The sequence below is a fragment of the Puma concolor genome, chromosome A1, assembly GCF_028749965.1.
Source record: "Puma concolor isolate L17-30 chromosome A1, mPumCon1.1.hap2, whole genome shotgun sequence".
NCBI classification, from domain to species: Eukaryota; Metazoa; Chordata; class Mammalia; order Carnivora; family Felidae; genus Puma; species Puma concolor.
In genome coordinates, this window is record NC_141667.1 from 80,493,794 (window position 1) to 80,515,783 (window position 21,990).

General features: G+C 36.2%; 1 long non-coding RNA gene across 1 annotated transcript in view; it reads right to left on the minus strand.

Annotated features, from left to right (window-relative positions):
* Nucleotides 1-21,990, minus strand: part of LOC147584254 (uncharacterized) — a 77,096-nt gene that overhangs the window by 48,567 nt on the left and 6,539 nt on the right. The gene's annotated exons all lie outside the window — the stretch shown is intronic.

The following is a 21,990-nucleotide window of genomic DNA, read 5'->3' on the forward strand; positions in this document are numbered from 1 at the left end:
GATTCTGTGTCTCCTTCTCCCTCTTCCCCTCCCATGCTCATGCTCTGTCTCTCTGTCTCTCAATAATAAATAAACGTTAAGAAAAAAAAAGATCAGATCTTCAAAAGAGCAAAAATAACAAGAGAAACAGGAGATACAGGAGTGACAGCTCTGAAGTGCTTAAAGAATAAACCAAACAAGCAAAATTTCCAACCGAGAATTCTATCCTAGGGAAAATATCTTCAAAAATAAAAATATTTTTTAGAAGTTAAGCTTGAGAAAATTAGTCATTAGCAGGCATGTCTTAAAAGAAATATCTGGGGTGCCTGGGTGGCTCAGCTGGCTGAGTGTCCATCTTCAGCTCAGGTCATTATCTCACGGTCCGTGAGTTCAAGCCCCATGTCAGGCTCTGTGCTGTCAGCTCAGAGCCTGCAGACTGCTTCAGGTTCTGTGTCTCCCTCTGTCTCTGCCCCTCCCCCACTCATGCTCTGTCTCTCTCTCTCTCTCTCTCTCTCTCAAAAATAAATGAACATTAAAAAAAAAAATTTAAAAAAAGAAGTATCAACAGAAGTTCTTTATGCAGAAAGGAAACTATTTTAGACAGAAACATGGGAATGGAAGGTATAGGAGCCCAGGAAATAATGAATAGATGGATAAATATAATTGAATATTGATTGTTCAAAATGATAATGTCTTTGGTATTTAAAAAATATATACAATTAAAATGCATGAGAGTAATAACAAAATATGGGAAGAATAAATATAATTAAACTGTTGAAGATATTAGGATTATCAGGAAAGCCAAAAAAATTGTAATAACTTGAAAATCAGTCAATGGTACTGATGTATTTTGGCCTGTAATCACCCAAAGAATTTATAAATAATGCATAATTGACTTAATATGGAGAAAATGTAAAAATTTTGATTAATCCAAATAGAGGCAAGAACAGAGAGGAAGGTGATATATAAAAACACTCGAATTAAGTGGAAAATGAGCAAGATATAAAGATAATCATGTGGCAATGTCATTACAGGTAAATGGACTCAATTCTCCAAGTAGAAGACTAAGTAAGATTATGAGACTAGTTAAACAAACAGAGGAACTTATCTATATGCTTTTTATAATAGATAAACCATAAATATAAGGACAGAATTGTTTAAAAATAAAACAAAGGAACTAGATGCACTTTGCAATCAATAACAAAAAAAATGTGTACTAATATAAGACAAAGTAAGCATTAATAAAAATGCATTTGTAGAGATAAAGTGGGACATTTACAAGTGACAAAAGGGTAAAAGGAACGTACAAGATATACAGAAAGGTATAAGGCCCTAAATCTTTACTCATCCAATTTTATAGCTTCAACATACATAAAACAGACATTTACAGAGCTAAAGAGAGACATAGAGAACTCCACAGTCATCCTTGGGGACTAAAGCAACTCTCTAGATATGTAATAAAATAAATGAAAATAAAATCCTTAAAGATTTAGATCTGAAAGCCGATGAACACAATGGATCTTTTTGATGTAGCGTAGAAGACTACCTAATAAGAACAGAATAAAAATACCTTCCAAGTGAAAATATAATATTTACAAAAATTGACCATGTGATAAGTCATGAAGCAAATTTCAAAAGATTGAAATAATTAGGAGTATGTATTTTTACCTCAGTGGAATTAACCTAAATATCAGTAACAAGAAATAAACTAGAAAATCACGAACTGCTTGAAATATAAGCCATATACTCATATACTTATAAATATAGCACAATGATAAAAAATAGGAAATATTTCAAAGTAAATCATCATGAAGATGCAACATTTCATAACAAATGATGATTCCATGAAAGAACACTGATGATTCTCACAAGCATTATGCTGAGCAAAAGAAGACAGACAGACACAAAAGAACACTGTGTGATTTCATTTACATAAACATAAACGTTCATAAACAGGCTAAACTCATCACTGATGTTAGAATTTAGAATGGCTCTCTCCTGGGGTGGGGAGTGGGTGTTTACAAGGCATTATTAGGAAAGCTGTTGGGAAGCTGGTAATGTTCTATTTCTTGATTTAGATGCTGGATGTTTTCACTTTGTGAAAATTCAAGTTATACATTTAGAATGTGTGCACTTGAATTTTTTTTAATGTTTCTTTATCTTTGAGAGAAAAAGACAGAGCACAAATGGGGGAGGAGCAGAGAGAGAGGGAGACACAGAATCATTTTTTTTTTTTTTTTTTTTTTTTTTTTTTTTTGAGACACAGAATCTGAAGCAAGCTGCAGGCTCTGAGCTGACAGCACAGAGCCTGACACAGGGCTGGAAGACACAGGGCTCAAAGACACAGGGCTCAAAGACACAGGGCTCGAACTCACCAACCAAGAGATCATGAACTGAGCGGATGTGGGATGCTTAACCAACTGAGCCACCCAGGCGCCCCTAGAACGCGTGCACTTTTAAAATGCATATTTTACTTCATTTAGAACCTTGTTTTTTTTAAAAAAAAGCACAGTCAACTTCAAGGTGAATGTAGTCTCATTGAGTGCATTCTTGTATTTAAGAGTCATCAATACTTTCAGTTAAGTTTGAAGGGAAGGAGCTACAAAATGCCACAGCCAGTAGTAACTGTGGCCCTGAAGTAAATGGGTAATTGTTTCAATTATGTGCCTAAATGGAGACATGTAACTGTAAGACATCCCCCAGAAAGCAGTTATTCTGTCTTAGTAACTATCTATGTTTTATACAATCTCTAAAATAGTCCTTCATTGTCAAATGGGAGAACAGATGCATGTATACATATTGGATTACCATGGTTTTAACTGAGACACAAAGGTTGAGGAACGTTTTTCCTTCTCTTGCAAATATCTAAAATGTTTTGCTTTGAACTTAACCAAAGGAGGTTTAACAAATGATGGGAAAAGAAGTGTTATTATATCTGATCTAAGAATTACTGATAACATAATATTGACCATAAAGTAGAATATGTTGTTATACTTCCACTAAAATTTTAAAATTAACTCTTACTTAAGAATAACAGTATGTTTTTAAACAGGGCTGCTTAGGCTGAATAATCATGCCCATATCCATTTGGTGATACCAAATATTGACCTGGTCACTAATATAGATGGAATCAAGCTATCATTCTTTCTCTAGTGAAGATGGCTATTTTATTTGCCATATTTATCCTCCACCTGTGTTAAACAAATACATGTTTATTAATTAATTCCAATGCCTATTATGTACCTTGCCATGTTTGGTGCTGGAAATATAATAAAGAATAGGATAGGGACACCTGGGTGGTTCAGTTGGTTGGGCATACAACTCTTTCTCAGTTTTGGCTCAGGTCACGAACTCACAGTTTGTGGGTTTGGCCCGGTGTCCAGCTGAACACTAATAGTACACAGGCTGCTTGGGATTCTCTCTCTCCCTGTCTCTGCCTTCCCCTGTTCTCTCGCTCTGTCTCTCTCTCAAAGTAAATAAATAAACTTAAATTGAAAAAAAATAGGATAGATACCGCTCTAATCCTCACAAAAGTTATAATCCAGTCTGACAGAGACACAAGAAATTTATCATATACATTGAAAAATAGGAAATTTTGTTTATCAAACAGATGTTATACTCAAACCCTCAGCTCTGTGTCCTCTCTTACAGGTGAGAGATGTTGTGTACTCTGCTGTTAAATATAAGATTTGTGAGTTCAGGGGCGCCTGGGTGGCGCAGTCGGTTAAGCGTCCGACTTCAGCCAGGTCACGATCTCGCGGTCCGTGAGTTCGAGCCCCGTGTCGGGCTCTGGGCTGATGGCTCAGAGCCTGGAGCCTGTTTCCGATTCTGTGTCTCCCTCTCTCTCTGCCCCTCCCCCATTCATGCTCTGTCTCTCTCTGTCCCAAAAATAAATAAACGTTGAAAAGAAAAATTAAAAAAAAAAAAAAAAGATTTGTGAGTTCACAGTCAAAACTATGAAGTTCTTGGGCATCTGGGTGACTCAGTTGGCTGAGCATCTGACTCTTGATTTCAGCTCAGGTCATGATCTTAGGATCATGGGATCAAGCCCCACATTGAGCTCTGTGCTGAGGGTAGAGCCTGCTTAAGATTCTCTCTCTGTCCCTCTGCCCCTCTCCCCTGTTCATGCACGTACTCTCTCTTTCTCTCTGAAAGAAAAACAAAACAAAACAACTCTCCCCCACCAAAAAAAAAAAAAACAAAAAACCCAAACCTATGAGGTCCTTTACTATGAAAAGAGTAGTAAGGGAGTACCTAGGTGGCTCAGTCAGTTAAGTGGCCGACTTTGACTCAGGTCATGATCTCACGGCTTCTGAGTTCGAGTGCTGCATCAGGTCTGTGCTGACAGTTCAGAGCCTGAAGCCTGGTTTGGATTCTGTGACTCTGTCTCTCTCTTCCCCTACCCCACTTGCACTCTGTCTCTGTCTCTCTCTCTCAAAACTAAACATAAAAATTTTTTTTAATTAAAAAATAAAAAATAAAAGAGTCGTAAGATATCTGGAGACTCCTAGTAAATAGTGGACATGGGCCATTGACCATTAAGTATGTTTTAAAGAGTTAATTGCTTTTTTAAAAATGTATTTTTATTTTATCATAGTTTTATATAAGCATAGTTTCAAGGTGAATAGTTCCATACAGTTTATTATAAAAAATATTCTCCCACCAGCCTTCTTCTCTCCCACTACATCTTTCCTGCTGCTTTTGGGCAATGATTTTAAATTCTTAAGCTCTTTATTGCTTTTTTCTTATTTAGTTATTATTATTATTATTATTATTATTATTATTATATCTTGTATCTTTGTTTATAGGGTTAAAAATTGCAGATACATTTGAGGCTCTAGAATATTCCTTTCCAAACCCATTCTTCTCCCTGTCTCCCCAGATTTAATTGCCACCATGTATTTTATGCTTACTGTTTTCTTGAAAATTTGTATGATTTTGCTCTATAACTATATATGCAATAAAGAATATATATTATAGTTTTATAAGAGTTTCATATTATTTGCTGTAACACTGCAATACTGTAATTTTTCCAGCTTTATCTAAGTACAGTTGACATGTAACATTGTGTAAGTTTAAGGTATATAGTGCGTTGATTTGATTTACTCATATATTGCAGAATGAATTACCACCATAGCCTTACCTAACACTTCTATCATGTCACATAATTGCCATTTCCTTTTTGTGCTGGAAACATTGAACATGACTCATTTGGCAACTTTCAAGTATATAGTATGGTATTTTAGTTATGATCATCATGTTGTACAATAGATCCCCAGAATATATTTCCCTTATACCTGAAAGTTTGTACCCTTTGACTAACATCTTTTACATTTCTTCACCCCCACCCCCCAACCCCAGCCCCTGGTAACCACCACTCTGCTCTCTGTTGCTAAGAGTTTGGCTTTTTTAGATTTCACTTATCATTTTTTTCACACAGTATCTGTCTTTCTCTGTATGACTTATTTCACTTAGCATGACGCCTTCAAGTTTCATCCAAGTTGTTGCAAATGGTAGGATTTCCTTCTTTCTCATGTTTGGATTATATATATATATATATATATATATATATATATATATATATAGCTACATATATACTATATACTATATATATATACTATATATACTATATATATATACTATATAGTATATACTATATATATACTATAAATAATATATATACACTATATATATACTATATATATAACTATATATAGTATATATATAGCTGTATATATATACACACACACACACACACACACACACACACACACACACACACATATGCCATATCTTCTTTATTGGTTCATCCACTGGTGGACACAGTTTATTTACATATCTTAGTTTTTGTGAATAATGCTGCAAAATGTGGCAGTACAGATGACTTTTTCAGATCCTGTTTCCATTTCTTTTGGATATATAATCAGAATTGAGATTGCTGGACATATGGTAATTCTATTCTTAAATTTTTGAGGAAACTCCATACTCTTTTCTATAGTGGCCACATCAATCTACATCCCCACCAACAGTGCACAAGAGTTCCCTTTTTTCCACAACCTTGCCAACATGTATTATCTCTGACTTTTTGATATTAGACATTCTAGCAGGTGGGAGGTGATATCTCATTATGGTTTCAGTTTGCATTTCACTGATGATTAGTGATGTTGAACAGCCTTTCCTGTACCTGTTGGGCACTTGTATGTCTTCTTTGGAAACATGTTTATTGAGTTCCTCTGCCATTTTGAAATTAAATTGTTTGGTGTTTTGCTATTGAGTTGTAGGAGTTCTTTATATATATTGGATATTAAGCTCTTATCAGATACATGATTTGCAAATATTTTCTCCCATTCTGTAGTTAGCCTTTTTCTTTGTTGATAGTTTCTTTGCTGTGTAGAAACTTTTTGGTTTGATGTAGTCCCACTTGTTTATTTTTGCTTTTGTTGCCTTTGCATTTGGTGTCATTAACTGTGTGAAAATAAATAAAAACCTGAATTTCAAATGCTTCTTTCATTACATTGCCTTTCTGGAAGAAAATTTCATTCTTTAAAAATGTTTGTTTATTTATTTATTTATTTATTTAGAGAGAGTGAGCAGGGGAGGTGCAGAGAGAGAGAAAGAGAGAGAAAATCCCAAGCAGGCTCCGTGCCATCAGCACAGGCTCAATCCCATGAACCCTGAGATCATGACCTGAGCTGAAACCAAGACTTGGACACCTAACTGACTGAGCCACCCAGATGCTACTCCTTTTTTTACAAGTCAATTATTTGGATAAACTTAAATAAATCAATTTTTCCAATACAGTATCATAAATATTTGACTACTAATATTGCAACACCAATCATTGCTCAAAGTGGTTATAATAATTTATGATTGCTTATGCTGCCAGACATGTTCCACTAAGATTCTAAAAAAGAAGAAGTCTGGAAACAATTTCAGAATAGATTATATATTGTGAATATCATTAATAATGGTAAGAATGCAAAACAAATTGTGTTGTGAAGACATGGTTCTTTCCTTTTATGGTCAACATGTAAAACTTTCTGGTGCTGCACCAGGTTAACATTAAGCCCATTACTGCACAATTAAAAATAAGAAATTTCTCCCTGCTAGCACATAAGCACCTGCAAGGGCACAGACAAAGCTTTGTGTTGTTTATCAGCAGGAGACTCTCTCTTCACAGAACAGCTGCCTGACGTGCAATACAAACTGTGCCTCCCTTGTGCTTTGAAAAAGATGATGTCTGTGCTGCAAGGACAGGCACACAATGACGGGAGTTTGGGCTTGCGGTTGCTTTGGCCAAATGACAGATCTTCACTGGTGAAAAATGGATATACCCAACCTGCTCTGTATCATAAATAAACTCAGAAAACTGTGTTTGAGATGCATAGGTTGACATTCTGCTTAGTTTTTATTTGCTTCAATGGAAAATATGACACTCAATGCTGTTCTGTTTTTATTGACCAAATTGAGATTTTCCATCCTGCTATCCGTTTTCTCCTCCCTCTTCCCTCCCAAGGACAAATTTAAGCAAATTTCTCAGTGATTTATATTACTGCATGGTCTACAGTACTGCTCCATGGAAATATTTTTATATATGTGAAGTTTTTATTTGTTGTTGTTTTCTTGTTTTCACTATCTCCAGAATGAGAAATTGACTGTCATGGAACTGAGAAGATTTAATTTAATGTCCAGAAAGGTCTAGTCAAGTTGAGACAACTTCATGGGTAGGAGTTTGAAAATCCATCTTTTACTCTAGCACATTGAACTCATTTTTGAAGAAGCATTAAAGAAGTATAAAGCTTTACTGATCATACTAATTCTCTTCTTAGTTTCTGATTTCTATTTTTAAAATAGGGAGAAAGTGTCTTTTATTAAAATACATATGATGTAAGGTTTTGTTTGTTTCTGTTTTGTTTTAGGACAGACTCATAGACTTTTTTCCCAAATTTCTAATAACTGGTAGAATTCATAAACACCAGAGATACCAGTCTCCAAAGCTTAAATTACAAGCATTCTGACTCTAGGGTTGTTAGATAAAATACAGAGAATCCAGTAAAATTTGAATTTCAGATAAATAATGAACATTTTTTAGTATAAGTACATTCCAAACATTACATTTTTTATCTGCGAAATCTGTCAACCCTACTCTGTGACACTGTTTTTAACAAAAGATATCTTGGGTGTCAATGGCTCAAATAGTATTAACTACAACTTTCAGAAGCACAAAAAATGCAGTTATTTATGTGTCTCAAAAGAAACTTTAAAACTTTGGTAAGGTCTTTCATTTTGTTTGTCTTGCACTTTACTGCTTCAAATCTACATTTTATTCAGCACACCACACTAGTAGTTTATGGGGCCATCATAAAGAAAAATAGGCGGGTGTGCTGATAGGCAGTCTGGTGCAAGATTCAGTATGATTATAGCTGCATGGTTTATGAAATCAGCTTCTGTTTAACATATGCCTTTTCTTTCACATGTTAATGATGAAGATTAACAATGATTAAGGAAAAACTGTTATTGTTAAGAAGATAATCTACTACACTGATATTGGAACCAATGGATCTGGGTTTTAATCCCAGCTCTAACATATTTTAACTATATTGCTTTGGAGGAGTTACTTAACCTCCCCATGCCTCTGTTCCCACCTGTTAAATGAAGGTGAAAATTGTGCCTGTCTCATATGTAACTACCTCATAGGATTTGATATGCTAATGTATACAAATGCTCATAGACCTATATGCAACATAGAGTTGATGCTATGCAAGTGTTTGTTGTTGATATTTTTTTTTTTGCTTTCTATGTGCAATTAACGTATCAAGGTTTTTATACAAATATTACCAAATTTAATCTTTAGAACAATCATCCAAAGTTAATTTTATTAACACATTTAATAACGTTGTATAATTTGCCTAGTTAATAAAGACAGGACTCAATCAGAATGTTATCCTATAATCTGTTGATCACACACACACACACACACACACACACACACACACACACTTCTCCCAGGATATGAGGGTCTCTTTGCAGGCCATGTTCTACTAGTGACTTAACTAAGTCTGTATAATGAATGCTATTTACTAAGTCATAGTATTGACTGATTCTACTGCCTTTTTCTTCCCTTTGTCAAAGCAAAATTTATGAAATCCCAAGATCCTGCAACCCACCTTTTCCTGGGCTACTGCTTTTGCTTTGTATATTTACCAAGTAATCACATTTGCAATTCTGTTACTTAGAAAGTGCTGAGGGGGGCCTGGGTGGCGCAGTCGGTTAAGCGTCCGACTTCAGCCAGGTCACGATCTCGCGGTCCGTGAGTTCGAGCCCCGCGTCAGGCTCTGGGCTGACAGCTTGGAGCCTGGAGCCTGTTTCTGATTCTGTGTCTCCCTCTCTCTCTGCCCCTCCCCCGTTCATGCTCTGTCTCTCTCTGTCCCGAAAATAAATAAAAAAACGTTGAAAAAAAAATTAAAAAAAAAAAAAAGAAAGTGCTGAGACTTCTCTTAATAATGAATAATCCTTAATTAATGCTTCCTGACATTTGACCGGGGCTATTTTTGGCTATATGCCAATTTACTTTATCATTCACAGATGCACATTCAGAAGCATGAATGTAAATGTGCACATGCATGTATATGTTAAATTTATTGTTCAATTTAGCAAGAAACTGCTTACAAGTTATCTGATGATACAGATTTCAAGAAAACAGCAAAAGAGAAATGTACACTCACATGTTGGATGGTGAAGTGATGACGAATATGGAGAAAACATTTGGGAGAATTCAGCGAGCAGAGATAGATAGGGGAGTTGCATATTAGTCAAATGAAAATAAAGGAAGTTATTGAAACTGTGCAAACACATTGAAGCACATTGAAGCCTAGTTTTAGAAGGATGAGAAACTCAATTTTTTTAAAAGATAGGTTTATTTTCAAATTGCCTGCTTTTGCAGTGTGCTTTGAGTTTCTCAAAACACTGTGAGGAAGACATGTGATCCTTAGTGATATTTCATGAAGATTCATTTGTTCTTATCTCCACTTACTTAATCTCTTATAGATGTTTCCATTGCTTCTCTCTACTTCAAAACAATAGCACTTACCACCTCCTTGCTCTGGATAAAAATACCCCTCCCAATCTTCTCCCTGTCCCTTTAAATCTCCTCTCTCTTTACTGCAGCCAGTATTCCTTTGTTAACACCCTCCCCCCACCCCGTCCCAGCCTCTAGTTTATGCATAACACTCAGTAATGTCCTATCATATCCAGTCCTCAGTGGACACAAGATGGGGGGAGAAACTGTACAGGCAAAATGAGGACCCTCTTGAAGAAAGGGAGGGAAGAAAGGCCAGGAACATTCAGATGCTAACTCTTCCTTTGCTTTTCTTTTCTGCTGCTACACTTGAAACACTTTGAAGACACGTCTAAGGCAAAATTATTTCAAGTATCATTGCAGAAATGAAGTAAATACAATTTATATTTTTATCCACTCTACTAATTGGCTATATTTGTTATACTGAATCCACCCAAGTATCAGCTATTTATGACACTGATCCTTTTTCTTAGTCTCTCTTTCTCTGTCTCCTTTTCCCTCTTATTTCTCTCTTTCTCTCTCTCCTCCCACTCTCTCTCACAGACACACAGACACATAGACACACAAACAGATCTCACACACACACACACACACACACACACACACACACACACAGTTCTCTTCTGGTTTACATTTGAAGCTAAACAATGGACCCAATTTATTTTTCATTGTTGATCACAGACAAATGATCTCTCAACCAGTTTTAATCTGTCTGAAGGTTGCTGTCTGAAGAATAGTATCAAATCACCAACTATAATAGAGATATTGCAAGAGGGTCAAATATGGGATTTATAATGATGTATTTCTTATAGTTTAATATTTAGTGATGGCTTGAAATAAAAGATGTGCAATATAATAAAGAATTTATTTTTTATACTTTTATGGTAAACAACAGCTTGGCACTAGTAAATTAAAGATTTAATGTTCGTAATGTGGGATACAAGAAAAGTGGAGAAATTTTGATGGACAGAGAGGGTTATAAAATATAAATATTAATAATAACAATAATAACCACCGTTTATTGAGTAATGGCTTTCTGCTGGAAACTGGGAAAAGCTTTAAGCATACATTATCTAATTTAACCTTAAATCAATACTGATAGAGGAATTGTTATGCCATTTATAGAGGGAGGATCTGAGGTTTATATGGATTAGCTGCCCATCATCTATCAAACAGTAAAATTGCAGAACTAGAATTCAAATTCATTTCTACCTAATCTATTATTGTGCTTTAAACTTTATGGTAAGTGTGCATGTGAATGTGTGTGGGTGATATATGTATACATACTTATGTATATGCAAAGACACATAGTAATTTCTCCCATAGGCAGTTTGTGATTTCAGATAAGATGTTTAGGAGGTGAGGACAGCTTTCTGCAAGGGTATGGGATAGATGGTCATAGCATAACTAGTCACAGAAATGTGTTTGGAGGCTGGAGGATTAAAGAGTAAAGGAAGAGCAACTTCACAGTGGATTCTCTCATGTGTAGCAGTTCATCGTTATCTTTGCTTTCCTTTCCCTGATGCCTTCTCTTACGGTTTCATCTACTTATTTCCTGTGAGTATATTATTTTCATTTTCATTGATTCATACTTGAGTTCTCCTTTTTCCCTCTCTTCACATCTGCCTTCAATGTTGAGTGTCTTCATTAACTGCTATGTCTGCCCATCAATGGATTGTGGTAAAACGGAAGGATATGTGCAGGAAAGTAAACATCATTTCACAAGTGGTCTCAACATTTGAAGGTCTGTGCAGAGTATCACAAAATTCCCAGACACTGAGGACTGGTGCCTGTGGTTTATGCACAGCCTAAGAGACCCTCGTTCCTGAAAGAATGAAATAGGGGAGCAGGCTGGTCATGCTTTAACACAAACCTTGTCTAACACTATTTAGTACTATGAATAGTGCCTGATTTTCATTAGTCTCGGACGCCTCTTATATGAACATCAAATAGCTGAATGTGTCCCTAAACTTCTGACATGAGGATGGGCCTATAATTCTATATTATACATTCTCTTGGAGGTATGTCCAGGGGCCAAAGCACTGCATGGAAAGTTAGGCACATTGGTTTAGGTTTCCAGCTTGGTGCACAAATGATGGGATTATAGAATCACTCAGGGTTTTGACTTCCCACTGATAATAGGAAAGCATCAGCATGACATCCCACATATGCTGAGTACCCAGAAGTCATTACAGGATGCAGTGGATTTTACAGCATTTAGACATGGTCACTAGTCTTCCAAATGTACTATTTAGTGGGCAGACAGGCCGACCACTGGAGAGGTGGAACACTATAAATGGGTATGCTAGGGGTTCCCATCAGTTGCAATCCTGAGAAGGGCTTGATGGCAGGGATAATTTACATTGTTGTCACAAACTTCATTCCATACAATGGGGCCTATTTTATCTTGCATAGAGAGCTTTCCTGCAGTCTGGAAAGCATCCTAATGATTACACAGAACATGTTTGTTATTTTCAATAACGTTCCAATACCTAGTGTTGTAAACATAATAGAATATCCAATATAACAAGTATTGTTTTCTCATTTTCTTATTTCATGGCTGAAGGTATCAATAGAGAAGAATCAAAACTACACATCAATTCTACAACTCTGGCTCTTCCTTTGTTTTATCTCCAGTGTGTAGGCCAACTTAGCCCTGACAAAGTGAATTACACAGGGAGAAACAGAAACTCTAGAATAAGGGCTGTTGAACCTCAGTGGGCATTAGCATCACTTGGAGGGCTTTATACACACAGTTCTCTATGCTCCACCCCAAGAATTTCTGTTCCCATAGACCCAGAGTCAAAGCCCACAGTCTGTAATTCTAACAACTTCCTGGGAGATAGTGGTGTTGCTTTTCTGGGAACTATCCTTGAAGAACTATTGCCTTTAAATACATGAAGAAAATGGAAAAGATGCTTTCGTGCTGGAATGTTCTGCCTTCTTTCCAAAAAAGTGAATAAAGAGGAAGGACCAAATGCCCAATTTAGAAAAGAATTCTTTGTTCTTTTAGGGCAATATTAACTATGATGGGAAATCAGAGTTCAGAATTATTTCCTTTGAAGATATCCTCTAGTGCTTATGTTTACTTATTCAGAAAGAAGTGTTTCATTTTTTCTTCTTCAACTAACTCATTTTTACTATACTGATGTATTTTAAGGAAAGTGATAGATATCATCACACATGTCATACATACTAAAGTAAATTACATATCTATAAATGTATAAGAACACTAAAATTATTATACCTGAGAAAGTTAACAATAATTACTTCTTATAATCTAATCTTTGTCCCAAATTCAAAATTTTTAATATTATCCCTAAAATGTCCTTTCCAGCTGGTTTGTCAATAGTAGGATCTAATCCAGGAAAACATATTTCATTTCAGAGTTGTGTCATTTAAATTTTTTTTAGTTCAAAAGAGTTTTCTTTTTCATGACACTGACTTGCCAAAAATAAAGGATCATTTATCCTGTAGAATATGCTATTTTTCTGAATTTGTCTTGCATGCTTTTGGAAAGGCTTGGTTAAATCACAGTAAACAATTTGGTAGGAGTAAATACTAGCTTTTGTCATGTATCCCATACTGTATTACATCATGGGATACACATTTGGGTTTCTGGCCAATTACATTGCTTTGACTGTATATATTAGTGACTTCCTAGTCATTCATTATAATATTGCATTTCTCTTTGCTTCCAGAAAGTAATCTGTATGCTGGTAGTTTGGTGCTACAAGGATGTCTGATCCTTCAATACATTTTTGCCTTATGGTTTTAATACCACTTTGATAATTCTTGACAAAATCAACAATTTCATTAAAGCTTACAAAGTGATAATTTGTTACTTCTATCACTTCTTCTACATATATTAGCTGGAATTCTTTTTACAACTAGAGCTTTTGCTTACACCTGAGGCTTCTTGACCACCTTAAGATGTATGTTCCACTGGAAAGCTTAATATTTCTCATAATACACCAATTTTCAAAGCAAGTAACTGGTTTAATTAAATATCTTAAATATTGACAAGTCAGACATTCAAGCTTTCTCTGGAAAGCATCACTAAAAATGCATTGATTTTCACAGATTAAATGTGATTCAGTTGCCTACCATTATTTTGAAAATGTATTCACCTGACAGGAGTAAGCTGTCAAGAAGTAGTGAGCTGAAGACCAAAAGGACAATTTATTATGACAGGAAACAGGTGACCACTCTACCAAGAAAACTCAAGGCCTCAGATTTTCTTGTTAGTGATTTCTGAGTAAAGCATTCAAGTAAGATGCACCCAACCAGTAAAGTGCTGACAAGCAAGAAGCCTTTGCTTTGAAAGGCATTCACTTCTACATGAATTAATAAAGCCAATCCAGATTGGGGAAGAGTAGTCAATAATTCTTATTAATAGAAATAGTAAAAAGTAAAAAGTGTCAGGGAAATAAGAAAGCTTTAAAGAGGATATAATCTTTGCACTGTTTGAGCCTATTTTGGGAATGGTGATGGTGGAAGAAATGCTGTTCTTTACTGTACTTATAACCATGCTGAGTTTGCGAAAGGAAAACAGACTAAAGTCGTTAGATGAATGTAGCAAGGCACTTAAATGTAAACACAAGGGGGAATGATTTATAGGGAAGTCTTCAGCATTTTATTCTATCCCATGGGATTTATTTTTAAAACACCCCAAAAAACAAACAAACAAACAAACAAAAAACTCAAAAACTGAAAAAACCCAGCACTGCAGAATTAGAAACCATTTCCTGTTACTTCACGTTAAAATAAAATTAAGTGTCACGTTATTTTGGTAAGGCCGCTGGTGATAGTCATAGTCATCGTTTTTAACTATGTAGGCCCAAGTAGTTGAACTTCTAGTAGATGTTTTAGAGTTGTCTCTCTTGGATGTTGTCACCTCTTCTTTTTGTACAAGTCTTGGTCAAAGACATTTACATCTTTGTAAAGAGATTTCTGTGCCCTGATAGTCTGAAAATAGTTACCATGGGATGTGTCGATGTAAACATAGAGTCCTCCCTCTCCCTTTCTCCCTCTGCTGAAGAGCCACGTATTCCCTGGGAAGTCACACAGAACTCTGGACTGGATGAGGTTTTAATAGAAAATGCCATTAGCTTGGATCATATGCATTCCTAGACCATTGGCCTTGAACTCCTCCTGCTATATTGCCCTTAAACCCAAGCCATGCTGATATCTTTCATTTCTTCTAATGTTCTCATGTCTGTTCTCTAGTTCTGAAGTACCATTTTTCCAGAAATATGTGCAAAATTAATACCCTCAGAATTTTCTAGGTTGAACTTCCTGAACACACAAGTTTTGTCAGTGTAGAGAGTTGACAGACAATGGTATCTTGCAGAAGAATAGTAAAGATAACATTATTTCTTATTCCACAAATATTTACTCAATACTTACTATGCAGCATGAAACAATAATGCTTAAACAGTCAAATACGTTGTCTGTTCTCTACTACCTGTCTTATTCACAGATCATGACCATCTAAAGCAATTAAGTTGATAAAGATAGAATGTTTTTGCTCTTGTAGGTGGGGTTTTCCATTTAACCTTTGTCACATTCAAAGAGTAAGATCTAAAATGTTTCCAAGTCTCAGCTTATTGTCAGTTATATAGGCCTTTTGAATCTTTGTATCGTTCACATTTTTATACTTATTTATAGCAAAGAACTTATGATATGGCATAATTTCATTATAAAAAGTCTAGTGATTCATGTTGTTCCTTGTTAAATTCACTTCCTTGGGTATGCTTTATCTTTCATTCAAGGTTCACATTTGCCTTTGAGACTATTATCTTTGGTTTGAAGACAAGAGAAAAAGAAAATAGGAGACACTTTGTGCCTTTGTGCAAAGGATTCTTTGAGTACAATAATAAATTGATAATTTCGAACCCTGCAGTTGTTTTAAGAACAATTTTTTTTCTCAGGTCTATAAAAATAAGAAAAAGAAGTGTTACCCCTGGTAAGGTTTTGAAATCAATTAGTTGTATCTTACAGCCAATGATGTTTTTTGTTGGAGGTTTTGATGTGTGAGTTATGTCAACTTCAAAAGGAAACTTCTGTAGTGTGGGATGAAATATCATTTTAAGAATTTTAATTCTCTTTCAGTTCGGAACCAGAGGCAATTGTACTTAATATTCTCTGCATTGGCAAAGTCTTTGGTTTTAGACAGCCATGACTGTTAAAATTAAGAAAGTTTAAATGAGAGTTGGAATTGTATGGGGTGTTTTACACAGATTGTGATCTTCCTAAATTCTTGTTCCTTCATTAAAAAGGGGGAAAGTTTCAACATTTTCTAAACCTTGGGTAAAAAGCAATACACAGTTAAAAAGGAGTTAAGATGGCAGAGTAGTAGGAAAACCTTATTCCTCCTTCATCCCTTGAACACAGCTAGGTAATTATTAAATGATTCTGAACACCCAGGAAATCAATCTAAGGACTGAGAGAACACACTACACAACTAGAGGGAGAAAAGAGGCCATCTCACGGAAGTTATAGGGTACAAAGACATGATTTGGGGAAGAAAAGAATCATGGGTACTGTGGAAAGGAGAAAGCCTTGATCACAGAGACAGTAGAGAGATAGAGAAAGAAAGAGAGAGAAGGAGGGAGAGGAAGCAGTACACAGGGGATTGCACAAGAAAAACACTTTCCAAAACCATTGGCTGGGAAAATAAGAGGGGATGATTATTGCAAGTTTTTACAAGTAGTGGAGCTTAAAGTCTGAATATGTAGAACTCCGTGTCATTGCCTGGGTTGAGCCTGGCAGGCATACTGGTACTCCTGTGTAGAAGGAGGGCAGAGGCCGAGGAGTGGACAGCATGCTCTGAGGATCCCCTAGTCTGTGCGGGGAGAGACAGTTCACCTTTTTGGAGTGCATTTGGTAGAGGTGGCACTGCCTCTCAGGGGACAAAAGAGCCAGCAGGCTACATTGGGCTGCCCTGTTCTTTAGCATATGAGCAGAGACACCTGCTGAGGGCAGGTAACCTGGATGCCACCTTTTTGTTAAACTTTACCATAAAATCCAAGCTCCTGTGCTGTCATGAGATTTTTTTTTCTGGTACAAATTAGTACTAGCCACAGCTAGTGAGACCCTCTCCCAGGGGTTCAGTGCATGTTTGTGCCACATCTCATCTCTAAAATTCGGAGTTTTGAAATCCAGCCATGTCTGATATAACACACAGGAGCACTGTGCTGCTAGGCCTGCAGACCACTCAGACACAGATAGGGTGAAGGCAGGGATCAACAGAAGCCTGGTCACAAGAGGGAAGATTGTTCCTTCTTCTGTGAGAGCTTCCTGAACAGTGCAGAGGTCCCCTTTCCAGGGAAGAGAGTAGGTTGATGCCATTTTCACCCCTCCCATCAGCATGGACAGACTTCAGCAAGCAGCATAGCACACACAGTGAAGGCTTGAGCACACACATGAAGCTCTGTCCCTCTGTGCTGTGCAAGTGCCTTTTTTACTAGGGCAAGTGGGATTGAGAGCCAGAGAAGCAGCAGACCCCCTACCCCAGAAGACCAGTGCAAACCCCCTGAATGCACCAGATCTACTCATCATAGAGTGCTTCAAGTCTTCAGCTTTACTGGAAATAGAGCCAGGCACATGCTTTCCTAACACACAAAAGACAAAGTTCCACATAAAATGCCAACATGGAGGAATTCATCCCAAAAGAAAGAATAAGAAGAGATCATGGCCAGGGAGCATGCCAGAACCAGAAATTAAAACAACAATCATAAGGATACTAGCAGGCTTGAGAAAAGCTTAGAAGAAACCAGAGAGAACCCTACTGTAGAGGTAAAAGTCCTATAAAACAGTCAGGCCAAAATAGAAAAGGCTATAATGAAGATGCAAACCCGACTGAATGTCATGACCACAAGGATGGACGAAACAGGAACAAATCAGTGGTTAAGAAGATAAAATTATGGAAAATAATGAAGCTGAAAAGAACAGGGAATGAAAACTATTAGATCATGAATGTAGACTTAAAGAATTCAGTGATTCCATAAAGCATAACAATATATGTAGCATAGGAGTCCAAGAAAAAGAGAGAGATAAAGGGGCAGAAGCCTTATTTGAGAAAATTATAGCTGAAAACTTCCCTAATCTGGAGAAAGAAACAGGCATTCAAATTCAGGAGGCACAGAGAACTCCTTTCAAAATCAATAAAAAGTTGCCAATACCAAGACATAGCATAATAAAATTTGCAAAATACAGAGATAAGGAAAGAATCTGAAAGCAGCAAGGAAAAAGAAATCCCTAACACACAAAGGAAGACAAATCAGGTTAGCAGCAGATGTCTCCACAGACACCTGGCAGGCCAGAAGGAAATGGCATGATATATTAAACCTGTTGAATGGGAAAAATATGTAGCCAAGAATGCTTTATCCAGCAATTCTGTTATCCAGAATAGAAGAAGAAATAAAGAGTTTCCTAGACAAACAAAAATGAAAGGAGTTCATAATCACTAAACACCCCTGCAAGAAATATTAAAGGGGACTCTCTGAGTGCGAAAGAAAGACCAAAAGCAACAAAAACTAGAAAGGAACTAGAAAGGATAAGAGAAAATCTTCAGAAACACTGACTTTAGAGGTAATACAATTCATACCTATCAATAATTACTCTAAATGTAGATGGACTAAATGTTCCAATCAAAAGACATAGGGCATCAGAACGGATTAAAAAAACAATACTCATCAATATGCTGTCTATAAAAGACTCATTTTAGACTTAAAGACACCTGCATATGGAAAGTGAGGGGATGGAGAACCATCTATAATGCTAATGGATGTCCAAAGAAAGCCAGAGGAGCCATACTTAATCAGACAAACTAGAGAGACAGAGACAGAGCACAAGTAGAGGAGGGGCAGAGAGAGAAAGAGACACAGAATCCAAAGCAGGCTCCAGGCTTAGAGTTGTCAGCACAGAGCCCAACACGGGGCTTGAACCCACAAACAGTGAGATCATGATCTGAGCCAAAGTCGGATGCTCAACTGACTGAGCCACCCAGGTGACTTGACTCTCTTCCACACACTTAAATAAGAGTTAATACCTACTTTTCTCAAACTGTGCCAAAAAATAGAAATGGAAGGAAAACTTGCAAACTCATTCTACGAGGCCAGCATTACTTTGATTCCAAAACCAGACAAAGACTCCAATTGAGAAGAATTATAAGCCAATATCCTTGATGAATATGGAGGCAAAAATTCTCAACAAGATACTAGCAAATCTAATCCAACAGTACATTAAAAGAATTATTCACCACACTCAAGTGGGATTTATTCAGCAGGGATGGTTCAATATTTGCAAATAAAGCAAGATGATACATCACATTAATAAAAGAAAGGATAAGAACTATATGATCCTGTCAACAGGTGCAGAAGATTCCACCAAGAAAATTGCTAGAACTGGTACTCAAATTCCACAAAGTCACAGGATATAAAATTAACATATAGAAGTCAATTGCATTTCTATACATCAATAATGAAAAAGCAGAAAGAGATATAAAAGGAATCAATTCCACTTACAGCTGCACCAAAAACCATAAGATACTTAGAGGAATAAACCTAACCAAAGAGGTAACAGATTTGTACTGTAAAAACTATAGAACTTGAAAGAAAGAAATTGAAAGATGAAAGAAATTGAAGATGACATAGAAATGGAAAAACATTCCATGCCCATGGGTTGGAAAAACAAATATTTGTTAAAATGCCTACATTACCCAAAGCAATCTACATATTCAGTACAATCCTATCAAAATCCACCAGCATTTTTCACAGAGCTAGAATCAACAATCCTAAAATTTGTATGGAGTCACAAAATACCCCAAATAACTAAAGCAATTGTGGAAAAGAAAGACAAAGCTGGAGGCATCACAGTCCTGGATTTCAAGCTATATTACAAAGCTGTAGTCATCAGAACAGTATGGTACTGGCAAAAATGAAAAAAACAAAGACACACAGATCGATGGAACAACACAGAAAATGCAGAAATGGACCCACAACTATATGGTCAACTAATCTCTAACAAAGCAGGAAATAATATCCAATGGAAAAAAGTCTTTTCAACAAATGGCATTGGGAAAACTAGACAGCAACATGCAGATGAATGTAACTGAACCACTTCTAACATAATACACAAAAATAAATTCAAAATGGACAAAAGACCTAAATGTGAGATAGGAAATCATTAAATTTCTTTGACCTCAGCTGTAGCAACTTCTTACTAGACATGCCAGAGGCGGTAATAGCAAAATGAACAGCAAAAATGAACTATTGGGACTTAATCAAGATAAAAATCTTCTATACAGCAAAGGAAACAATCAACAAAACTAAAAGGCAACCTACAGAATGGGAGAAAATATTTGTAAATTAAATGACTGATAAAGGGTTAGTATCCAAAATCTATAAAGAACTTATTGAACTCAACACCCAAAAACAAATAATCCAGTGATGAAATGGGAAGACATGAATAGATATTTTCCAAAGAAGACATCCAGATGGCTAACAGACTTATGAAAAGATGCTCAGCGTCACTCATTGTCAGGGAAATATAAATCAAAATCATGAGCTACCACCTCACACCTGTCAGAATGGCTAAAATTAACAACATAGGAAATAACAGATGGTGGTGAGGAAGCAGAGAAAGGGAATCCCTCTTACACTATTGGTAGGAATGCAAACTGGTGTAGCCACTCTGGGAAACAGTATGGAAGTTGCTCAAAAAGTGAAAAATAGAACTACCCCATGACCCAGCAATTGTGCTACTAGGTATTTACACAAATAATACAAAAATACTTATTTGAAGGGGTACATGTATCCTGATGTTTATGACAGCATTATGAATAACATCCAATTATAGAAAGAGCCCAAATGTCCATCGACTGATGAATGGAAAAAGAAGATGTGGTATGTATGTACAATGGATTATTACTCAGCCAGTAAAAAGAATGAAATCTTGCCATTTGCAACAACGTGGATGGAGCTAGAGTGTATTATGCTAAGCGAGATAAGTCAGTCAGAAAAAGACAAATACCATATGATTTTACTCATTTGTGGAATTTAAGAAACAAAATGTATGAACATGGAGGAAGGGGGAAAAAAGAGAGAAAAGCAAACCATAAGAAACTCTTTAATTATTAAGAACAAACTGAAGGTTGCTGGAGGGGAGGTGGGAGTGGGGATGGGCTTAATGGGTGATGGGTAATAAGGAGGGCACCTGTGTTGAGCACTGTTGTGTTGTGTGTAAGTGATGGATCACTAAATTCTATTCCTGAAATCAATATTACACTACATGTTAACTACCTAAAATTTAAAAGAAGTTGAAAAAAAAAAGTAGATATTAGAATAGGAAAGGTTTGAACTGTGCTGGCCCACTTATAACACGGATTTTTTTTTTCAATAAATATAGTACAGAAATGTATATGTATTTTCTCTTCCTTGCAATTTTCTTGCATTTTCTTTTTTCCTGGTTTCCATTATTGTAAGAATATAGTATATATGGGGTGCCTGGGTGGCTCAGTTGGTTGTGTCCAACTTCGGCTGAGGTCATGATCTCACGGTTTGTGAGTTCCAGTCCCGCATTGGGCTTTCTGCTGTCAGCACAGATCCACTTTGGATCCTCTATCTCTCTGCCCCTCTTCTGCTCTCTCTCTCTCTCTCTCTCTCTAACTCTCAGAAATACACATTAAAAAAAGAATATAGCATATATAACATATAATGTGCAAAACTTATGTTAATCAACTATTTAGTGGTAAGGCTTCCAATCAACAGTATGTTATAGGTAGTTAAGTTTTTGGGGAGTCATAAATTATACACAGATTTTCACCTGTGTGGGGAATTGATGCCCCTAACCCCTACAATGTTCAATTGTCTACCATATTGTAAATGAAAGAATCATTTTGCCTGATTTTATTGTATCTGTTCAGAAAA